The 7,601-nt window shown below is 38.7% G+C and overlaps 1 long non-coding RNA gene across 5 annotated transcripts; it reads right to left on the bottom strand.

The window, feature by feature from the left end:
• Positions 1 to 2,614: 2,614 nt before the first annotated feature.
• On the bottom strand, positions 2,615 to 7,300 carry LOC103700016. Of its 5 annotated transcripts, none has more exons than XR_005509177.1 (5): positions 7,081 to 7,300; positions 3,896 to 5,639; positions 3,632 to 3,764; positions 2,997 to 3,419; positions 2,615 to 2,911 (listed from the first exon to the last, which is right to left on the bottom strand). It is a non-coding gene; the product is annotated as an uncharacterized LOC103700016 (long non-coding RNA). The 5 variants fall into 5 exon arrangements; XR_005509178.1 differs by lacking the exon at positions 3,896 to 5,639 and adding an exon at positions 6,719 to 6,815 and having other exon boundaries at positions 2,633 to 2,911; positions 7,081 to 7,297; XR_005509175.1 differs by lacking the exon at positions 7,081 to 7,300 and having other exon boundaries at positions 2,635 to 2,911; positions 3,896 to 6,691.
• Between the last annotated feature and the right edge of the window lie 301 nt (positions 7,301 to 7,601).

Here is a 7,601-nt window from a genome sequence, read left to right as displayed (position 1 = left end):
TATTTTGTCACCCCATGCACCACCCACCCAGCCAAAACTATAAACAATAAACTATCCATGGGAACCAAAGAACTACAAACTAAACTATAAACTATCCATGGAAACGAAAGAACTATAAACTATCCCACCACGATCCGAAAGCGCTCCACCCAATCCCTATTTAATCCGGTGGCAGCAGCACCTCCTCCACCCCAACCCAGTCCTACCTCCACGCCGGAATTGCCACCTCCACGCCGGAATTGCCACCTCCACCCCCAAACCAGTCCTCCTCAACGAACATGTCAGCAGCACCTCCTCCTGCCCAAACTGGTACAAACCTTCTCGAAACGGCCTTGCCACCTCCACCTCCAAGCCAGTCCTCCTTAACGAACATGTCAGCAGCACCTCCTCCTGCCCAAACTGGTACGAACCTTCTCGAAACGGCCTTGCCACCTCCACCTCCTCCTGCCCAAACCAATATGAACCTCCTCCCACCTCCTCCTGCCCAAACGATCCTCCTTGAAACGACTTTGCCACCTCCACCTCCTCCTGCCCAAATGATCCACCTTGAAATGGCCTTGCCACCAATACTCCAGATGTGCCTCTCTGGAGCAACCTTGGTGCCTGCCGAATCCAAGTCCCACAAGCTGGCTTTCAAGTTGTACGCTCTGGCCAGCCTCATCAATTTCGCTCTCATTATGATTCTCATAGTCCCTCTCATGCAACTTTTGAGCGGCACCATGAAACCACTTACGAAGCGCATCATGTGGGTTACACTGGCGATCTCATACTTCACCTTTGCCCTCGGGACCGGTCTCAACTTGATGGCTTGATCATCAAGTTCTACAACCGCTATGCACGTGTGTACCGTTATATCCTCCAGCATGCTATCGTGGTGTTTTTTTTCTATATTACTGTCCCTATGTCACCGCACCATTGTTTCTAGTAGTTCTATTTTGATTTGATCACTATAGTCAAGCTTGTGCCTGCTGTTATATATCATGTAAAAGTTTTTATCCAATTTGTTGTTATATAGCTGCTTTGATTTGGGCATCATGATGCAAAACAAAAAATATTATCAATAATATATTTATTAAATAATTTGGTTCATATTTTTTTTGTCCTTCTTGTTAGATCCATTGAGATCATCGGTCAACTTTTTTAGGTAATGTGAAACTTTTTTATTTGGAGGCCATATTGAATTTTTCTATCTGTTTTTTGTTTGGATATTAAATTTTGATCAAATTATCAAATCAAAAAGATTTGTTCTCTTTCTTTTGTGTCGGAAGTTTGTTAAAGCATTTGCTGAGTTAAGTACCTAAAAAAGGGCCAAAACAACTTCTACTGGGTACCAGAGGAAGGATTAATCCATGATGTCTACGAAAATTCTAATCTCATTACAAGATTAAGAATTGGATAATTAAAAATTTTATCTTTTAATTTTTGGATTAAAACAATGAGTCTAATTTTGTGAAGGCCCGAATCAACTCTCCTCTCTATGATCAAATCCATATTTCTACTCGATCTTGGACTTCAATTTAACTTTTGGTAGATCAACCGAGTAAAAAATTTTATTCGGCTTGAGTCAAAACCCCTTCACCACCTAACTTCAATAAAATTTTTTGCGTGCGATTTTATGCTTTGATTTCAATTTTGTTGCATTAACCTCCAATTCAATTTCATGCTGTTTTGCTTTGGACGTGTTCGCTGGCCATAGGTCATCGACGGGTCAGACAGGCCGGCTCTCGTCGCTACGCCCCCTTCTTCTGCGCTTTTGATCTGAACAAGAGAGGAAAAAGTGGGATGGGAGAACATTTGCGATTCTCACTTATGGCCAAAACCCCATCAAAAGAACCTGCTATTGGAAATAGCAATCACCCAGACTCATATACCAATAGTTGTGCCTCCGGATGCTTCTCACCCGATCCAAAGAAATGCCCTCTTGATGACAAGATGGCCTCGCCTCTAATACACCAATATCGGGCCTCTCAGAACCCAATAAAAAGCTAGCAATCCAAGTAGGTCTTCAACCGCTCTTATGGTGTTTGACGAGCGCATCCTTTTTCTCCTTTTATATTTAAAATATTATATAAAAAATTCTAAATTATTTGAAAATTTTCAATTTTCTTCTAAATTTTAATTTAGTACAATCCGATCTTCGAATTTTTAAATTCGTTCAATTCAGAATCAAGCTATGAATTCTATCTAGCTGTCGTGAGGAAATAGTTACATGATGTTATATAAGTAATCATCCTCTTCTGCCATAAAGACTAGTCATATAACATTATGTAATAATTTTGTCACGACAGCCAAACAAAATTCATAGCCGAGATCTGAATTGAACGAATTTAAAAGTTTTATGACCTGATTGCACTAAGTTAATGTTCAAGAGAAAATTGAAAACCTCATATAATTTATAATTTTTTGCATGATTATTCCTTTATTTTTACAGACAACACAAAATGAATTTTAATGAAAAAACAAAAGTTCCAATCTTGGATTTTTTTTGCAACTAACAAATTTCTTTTTTTTCTTTATTTTTTTCTAAATTTCTCTGCTCTAATCTTTGTTCTCATACTGCCATTCAGAATATAAATCAAACCAAATGGTAATTTATTTAGAGCCATCCGATACAAAATAAAAGCATTTTAGTTTGAACCAACTCAAACAATAATAGAAGCAGCAGGTCTATTTTTGACTATGTTTATAGAGAGACTCTCGGTCTTGGAGGGGGTTCAGAATTTGGTGGGATATTTAGACCCTATTGATCATTACCGTGTTCTTATGAGGGTGGGGGAACAACCGCAAGGAAGCTGATTTCTCAAAATATTAAAAACTCAACCCAAAATCTCTCTGAATGATAAAACAGGCCTCAGACTGCCCGAAGCCAAGCTCTGAAATGCCAACTTCCAATTGGTTTCCAAGCTTCAGTCTACAAATCCGCATGTAACAAAGCACATAGAAACCCTGTAAGTATTCAGCAAGCATTCCTGAACTAAGAATGCTGAAACCTTTACCTGCTGGCAACAATAAGCTCCAAGCCGTTTCACAAATGGAGAACAGTTCCCATCCAACATGATCGAGGTGTTCAAATGTCAGGAACTGCCTATTTGGCTTAAAAAGGAAAACCAAATCTCTAACGAGCTTATCATAACAACAAAAAGTACTATTGGGTTCTGATATCACAATGCATTCAGACACATAACGCATTTTCATCAGAGGTTGATATGCAGCAAGCACTCCTGACATGTGCACCTGAAACACCATGCTTGAATAAGCATATATCCTGTTCTTGGTAATTAAAATGCACTTACATATAGATTACATTTGGCTAGAAAGAAAGGAACAAAAAATCTTTCCTTTATTCCTTGTTTCAGTTCTCATTATGGATCATCATTGATCTGTAACTACGGATCCCCAAGGTGATTGTCCATGCACACCTGCAATTTAAATGGAGAATGTGCTCCAAGTACATATAAGAACATTCATCTTACAACGACAACCAAATGCATCGTACCAATCATTCAACAGCAAAGCTGCACAAAGATTATCGCATTCCTGACAATCTAATCAATATATCTATGGCAGGCATGCAGTATATAACCAGAAAAGCAATTTTACTATTATATACTATCATCGAATCTCCTCTTACCAAGCGGAAGAAACTTTTCCATAAGACTGTCGAAACCAGCCTCCACAAAGCAATCATTGACACCTGAGGTTGTGCAGCTTGAACATCGAGTGACAGCAGTACCCAATATTTAAGAAAAAATGCCTGAGGGGTCCTATAAGATAGTTTCCAGAACTCAAACACTTGCTAGGCATTCATAAATATGAATAGACCAAAACAAAGGAAAGATAAATCAAGATTACGACTGGACAAAGGCTGGGGAAAAAAACAAGGTGGAATGTTCACCTTCTTAGTCAGTATATAATAAACAGCTCCTTTATTAGCCAACCCTCCAGGTTAATGACTGCGGTAGTTATTATTATTTGAATTGTTATTAGCTCGAGACCTTGTATCTAGGCTGATACAAGATGTAAGATAGCTTTAATAGCATTACCAATTGCCAGTTGGTATAAACAATGTACTTTAAGAATAGTACACGGTAACACATCTCAAGTGTCTTTAAGGTTATATCCTTTAAACCTTAAGTATGTTTCAACAAAGTACATATGCATAGCATGTGCCTACATTGCTTGATACTGCACTTAACAAGAATCTACTTCTAAATGATCTCCGGTAAACATGCGGTCAACTATCAACATCTCTATAGAGGGTACTTCGAAAAGCATTGATCAGACCAATTCATCTTGACATCAGCTAGACTCATGTCCAGCCTATACAAAGTTCTGTGTGACAAGCCCCAGGGATGCATGTTTAGCACTAAAATGCAAGTTATATAAAGTAATTGATTTGTATCGTTGTATTCATTAAACCTTGCATCATTTAAGACAAATTAATAAACCAAGTGAAATTGCTTGGCTGAACAAGTTTATGTCATTTTTTCAGATGCTTTTGATTAAGCCAATTTCATGGTTTATGTTGTCATTAATATTGGAAATCATGTAGCTAATCTTATAATAGGTCTAGTGGAAGCATCTTAATGGATGATATTTGAATTTCCAAGCAAACTGAACCTAGTTTTCTTTCTATAGAGAGAGAGAGAGATTCCCTTTGTCAAAGTTGTTGTGACATTCATCTTTTTCCTTGACCAATATGATGGATATTGCATGTGACTGTTGGAAGGAAAACTATGATTAAATGTCAGGGCATGTTAGCAGATGGAGTGACTGAATTCTGAGAAATATAATGCCACTAGAAAGCTAGCCTTTGAAGAGCAAGACATGGTATTTTGATAAGTAATTAAGGCAGAATATACGTTCAAGATAAAACATTGGCAAATTCAAGATTGCACTGCCATCCAAAAATGACAGCCTATCATGAGTATCCTCAACCTCTGTTACGTGACAGCAACTGTAAAGTCTCTGAGTCCCTCCCCACCCCATTCCCCCACAAAAAAAAAGAGAATTATTTGAGCTTAATTATGGGATAATTACTGCCAAGATATGCAACAAAGCCAAACATGTATAGAAGGTAAAGCCACCAGATGGACCTGCTGCTCCATCGTCATGGCCAGTTCCATGCGTAAGACAGATAGCAAATATTCTTGATCAGACAGATGGAATAGTAAATAGTATGACGTGCAACTAGTCAGAAACTATATGACCCTGGTTCATTTCTTTCTACTTTAAAAGAAAATTTCAGAAAAGATGCATCAGCTAATATGCATGACTGTCTTCTATTCTCCTGATGGACTTGAAAGAATTGAGGGACATAATCCTGGCAAAAAGAACTATTAAAAAGCTGTTATTCCAGGAAGAACTATGGAGGAGACAAAGACAGGTACCAATAAAATAAAATAACTTTCACAGGATAAAGTTTGGACGAGTAATAATTAGAGGGGACTGGGATATGCAAACCAGAAAACCAGAAAACATCAGCTTACACATACTGCTGGCAAAGTGAAGTCTTGACTAGAAACTGCATTGAAAGACCAATGATACGGAGCATGTCTTTACCAAGTAACTAGGGGATAGTCCCATAAAATAATTCAATATACGCCAAGTCAAACACAAGCCTGTTGGGCCTAGTTCAACTGCCATGTGGGACAGGACAAAACATCAGGTAATTCATGAAGCATTTTAAAATTACTGCTGTTCTTATGCAAATACCTAGTGGAAGTAGTAGAGCATATGAAATAGAGAATGTTAATGTTCAGTGCTCAGGATTATGTTTAAGGGTGTGCAGTAAATGATCCAACTATATTTAAGGGTACTCAAGATTATATAACATTTCACATAGCAGCCTCTTGTTGTTATTATCATCCTTTTTAATAGAACATTGGGTTTTATGAATGTATGCACTCAAGGATTTTAACCCAGCCAGAAGGCCAAGAGTTCTGGTCCAAACATCCATCTCTTCCTACTGTTCTAGCATTAGTTTGAATTCAAAAAGGGCAGCGAGCCATGGCAACGTGCAAATATTGCTGGCTGTGCATTGCATGCAATAAGAGACTCGATTTGCTGAGAGAATTGGAATGTCTAACATATAATAATGCATAAACTCGAATGGAGAGTAGATTGAAACTATGTGCATGAGGCTCTAGCCACTATGAGGTTTGGAAGGGGGTTAGGTGTATGCAGCCTTATTCCCACATGCAGAGAAGTCATTTCCTTGTTTCAGACTCATCACCCAAGTTACAATAGAGTAACTATACTGTTGCGCCAAAAAGACCATGCACAAGAGACATACGTGAAATCTATTGTTTCTGCCCTATACATCTTTTTTCTTTTTTCTAACACTTATATGAAATGTATATGTATGAGTATTCATGTCATTACAAATACAAAGCTGTAAAGCAATGGGCTGCAAATTTGATGTTTTTCTTAGCCTCTCCAAAGTGGGAAGACTCATTGGCCAAGTGTCAATCCAGCATGAAAAAAATTGTTCTAAAATGACTTTCTTTCGGGGTGTAGACATATTTTCTTCCATCGTCTTCTGCCTCTACATAATTCTCACAAAATAAAGAATCATACTGAACACATGCCGTACCTGTTTTACAACCCTAGAAAATACTAAAACACTATACTGGTTATGGAATTTCCACCTTCAGACGCATCTAACTAACGATCCGAATATGAGTTTAAAAGATAATGTCAAATAATATCTCTTTACCTCAGTGACTCTTGAAAAAACAAGGTAATGAACGAAGAATTTGGGTACACCGTCCAGATATCCATCCATTCCGTTTATTATGCTAGAATCGTGAAACCTAAGCGGTAGAAGACCAAAAAAAAAAAAAAGAATTTTAAGGCATCTACAGTTTGCTTCTTTATTTCTCTTTGATTTACTCACAAATGACGAACATCAAAACCTACTCGCAACCAATCCAAAATTAAGGTTCTTCCCCTCTTTTTCGCCAGAATCACAGATTCAAGAATCAAGAACTGGTTACAAGTTCAGAGGCTTCTTTCTTTCGCTCTATTAATCGAAACCCTCGATCTTGATAACAGAGGGAAAGGGGAGAAGAAAGGAACCTGATGAGGACGTCGTCGTCGTCGGAAGAGGACCGATCATCGTCGGCTTCTTTGATCTAAAGCTCAAGCTCTCTGATCTGCTCCATCTGAAGCCTCTCACGCTCCAGAATCCCCTCGACGCTCTCCTCTTCCGTCGCTCTCCCCCGCTTCAACCGCGAGCGCCGAGGGATCGGTGCTTTCGCCGCTCCCAGTTTCCAGTTTGATATCTCCTGTTTTATTTTTTTCTCCCTTGGCTGGACGCGACGCGTGGGGGTTACAACCCGAAAACCCTCTCTTACGGTGAAAATAGCAGGTTTTCGGATCTTAATCCGACCCGGTAAGATTTTCTTTTTCCGCTCGAGTGAGAGAAATTTATCTCATGAAAAAATGTTGGATAAAAAATAGGTAAGGGTGCATACCTGCCTGCCAGCAAATTTTACTTTCTTCGAGCCAAATTATTGGGCTGAATTTATTAATGTTTTGAACATCTTTCACTCAATCCAGCCGACTGATAAGAAGTCTACTGAATGGCCCTTCCCAAA

The sequence above is a fragment of the Phoenix dactylifera genome, unplaced genomic scaffold (assembly GCF_009389715.1).
Source record: "Phoenix dactylifera cultivar Barhee BC4 unplaced genomic scaffold, palm_55x_up_171113_PBpolish2nd_filt_p 000824F, whole genome shotgun sequence".
Taxonomy (NCBI): domain Eukaryota; kingdom Viridiplantae; phylum Streptophyta; class Magnoliopsida; order Arecales; family Arecaceae; genus Phoenix; species Phoenix dactylifera.
The sequence above is the reverse complement of the archived record's forward strand: the minus strand, read 5'-3'. Positions and strand labels throughout refer to the sequence as shown.